This window comes from Schistocerca serialis, unplaced genomic scaffold (assembly GCF_023864345.2).
Source record: "Schistocerca serialis cubense isolate TAMUIC-IGC-003099 unplaced genomic scaffold, iqSchSeri2.2 HiC_scaffold_1186, whole genome shotgun sequence".
Taxonomy (NCBI): domain Eukaryota; kingdom Metazoa; phylum Arthropoda; class Insecta; order Orthoptera; family Acrididae; genus Schistocerca; species Schistocerca serialis.
This window is the reverse complement of record NW_026047388.1, coordinates 122,501-125,000: the sequence shown is the minus strand read 5'-3', so window position 1 is coordinate 125,000 and position 2,500 is coordinate 122,501. Positions and strand designations below refer to the sequence as shown.

Sequence of the window (2,500 nt, the reverse complement as noted above, 5' to 3'; positions counted from 1 at the left end):
GCAGGATCAACCAGGGAGCTGCGTCAACTAGAGCTGAGCAGCCGGCCGCCCGGGAGTGTGTCCCGGGGGCCCGCGCGAACACGCAAGCGTCCGCTCAATTATTCTGCAAACAGGAGGAGGCTGAGCTCCCCTGCACCATACACCTCGAAACCCTCTCAGGTCCCGGCGGCGCGCAGCGCCGTCCTAAGTACTTGGTCGGGTTCGAGAGAGGCGCAATCGCCCGGAGTTTGGCGAGTAGACGCTTTAGGTGCGACCACCCGTGCTCCCAACTGAGCTTGCCGCTGCCGACAGAGGCCCGGGAGCGTGCTGTCGTGGCATTGCCGGCGGGAGACAACACGCGCCACCTACGGTGACCGGCAGCTCCAACGCCAGCGCCACAGAAGGACAAAAGCCCCACTTGGGTGCCGAAGCGAACTCTCCCAGCACAGCGCACGCGCCAACACGTCCGCACAGCTGCGATACAAACCACCTGCGAGAACCGCAGAGGCGACCGAGCAGCAGACGGCGTCGCGGCGCCGAGCGCCGGGCGGCGGCGCATCCTCAGCGCACACAGTCCTCAATCGGACCAGCACACTGCAGATGTCCACCGCGCTTCGCACCGGGCCCGCGAGGACCTACTTTGGCCGCACGGCGCCGCGTGCAGGGTGCGCCGGCGCGCAGCTGCGCCGCCTGCCGCCTCCGTCGGCCGGCGCGCCTGCCAGTGGCCGCCCCCACCAGCCGGCTGTAGCGCGTGCGCCCACGCACCGCGCGGCCAGCACGCCGGGAGGCCCCCCCTCACCGGCCGGGGCCGGTCCCACCCAGCCACCGCCGCGTATCGCTTCACACCCACATGCCATTCACGTTCGTGGGCATGGTGGGTATCGCTGAAACAACCGGTTGGTAGCTCAACCGATCGTCGCCATCACTGATTCACCTCTAGCGAGAACAACCGCACCACAACGGTTTACCAGTTGTTCATTTGCGTAACGTCACCAGCAAACGTAGGCGTCCATCGCCATTTGCAAATTCAACGATTGTTGCATGCCTGTGTCAGGTGTCACGACACACTATGTCTGCCCACATACACGCAACAACATGTGCACGCTTCGCAAACACGTGGAAGGTGGCCCCCGTACGTATGCGATGTCCATTGCGCGAACGACTGTCAACCGGCCTCTGTCGCATGTCGCAGATGTGGAACGCAGTGCACCATGCTATCACGGTGTGTGAGAAGAGACGACAACGTCTGACAACACGCGCCACTACATCAACAGACGGCTCATGCTGATCGCCATCCAGGGCATACCACACTGCAATCCAGCTCTTATAGGGAGACGACACGTAGCTGCGTGCACAACATTTGGACCGCATGGTTCGCCGTTGTTGGCGCAGTCGTTGTACGGTCACATGTACCACGATGTATCATTCAGTACATGAGGACCAATGTGCAGTACAGTGTGTGATTTGGACGTACAATATCAGCGGACAGTTGACACAGGCCATACCACAGCGTAGGCTAAGTGCTTCGCCATGCGAATGCCAATGAACAACTGCGAATGCCAATGAACAACTGCAAAGGGCATTGAGCATGTACGTCCTGCTGCCATCCACATTACAGTGTATAGCTGCAAGGTGTTTAACATGAAGCGATACACTGGGGACCGGGCAGTGCGAGTAGCAAACTATATTGCGGGGGTTGCAGTTAGGCAACACTACACTAATTTAACGCGTCGTATGACAATTACAGAGCGGGTTAAGGCCCAACGTGTGTTGGGTTAAGGCCCAACGTGTGTTGGGTTAAGGCCCAACGTGTGTTGGGTTAAGGCCCAACGTGTGTTGGGTTAAGGCCCAACGTGTGTTGGGTTAAGGCCCAACGTGTGTTGGGTTAAGGCCCAACGTGTGTTGGGTTAAGGCCCAACGTGTGTTGGGTTAAGGCCCAACGTGTGTTGGGTTAAGGCCCAACGTGTGTTGGGTTAAGGCCCAACGTGTGTTGGGTTAAGGCCCAACGTGTGTTGGGTTAAGGCCCAACGTGTGTTGGGTTACAGCGCAATATGGGTTACGTTAAGGGGCAATATAGGTTAGGTTAAGGTACGATATAGGTTAGGTTAAGATACGATATAGGTTAGGTTAAGATACGATATAGGTTAGGTTAAGATACGATATAGGTTAGGTTAAGATACGATATAGGTTAGGTTACGGCGCAACATAGGTTAGGTTACGGCGCAACATAGGTTAGGTTACGGCGCAACATAGGTTAGGTTACGGCGCAACATAGGTTAGGTTACGGCGCAACATAGGTTAGGTTACGGCGCAACATAGGTTAGTTTACGGCGCAACATAGGTTAGGTTACGGCGCAACATAGGTTAGGTTACGGCGCAACATAGGTTAGGTTACGGCGCAACATAGGTTAGGTTACGGCGCAACATAGGTTAGGTTACGGCGCAACATAGGTTAGGTTACGGCGCAACATAGGTTAGGTTACGGCGCAACATAGGTTAGGTTACGGCGCAACATAGGTTA

General features: G+C 56.9%; 1 non-coding gene across 1 annotated transcript in view; it reads right to left on the bottom strand.

The window, feature by feature from the left end:
* LOC126434322 (small subunit ribosomal RNA) overlaps positions 1-17 on the bottom strand; it is a 1,910-nt gene extending 1,893 nt beyond the window's left edge. The window contains exon 1 of the ribosomal RNA XR_007579140.1: positions 1-17. This exon is cut by the window's left edge and continues 1,893 nt beyond it. This is a non-coding gene — a ribosomal RNA (small subunit ribosomal RNA).
* Positions 18-2,500: the final 2,483 nt, after the last annotated feature.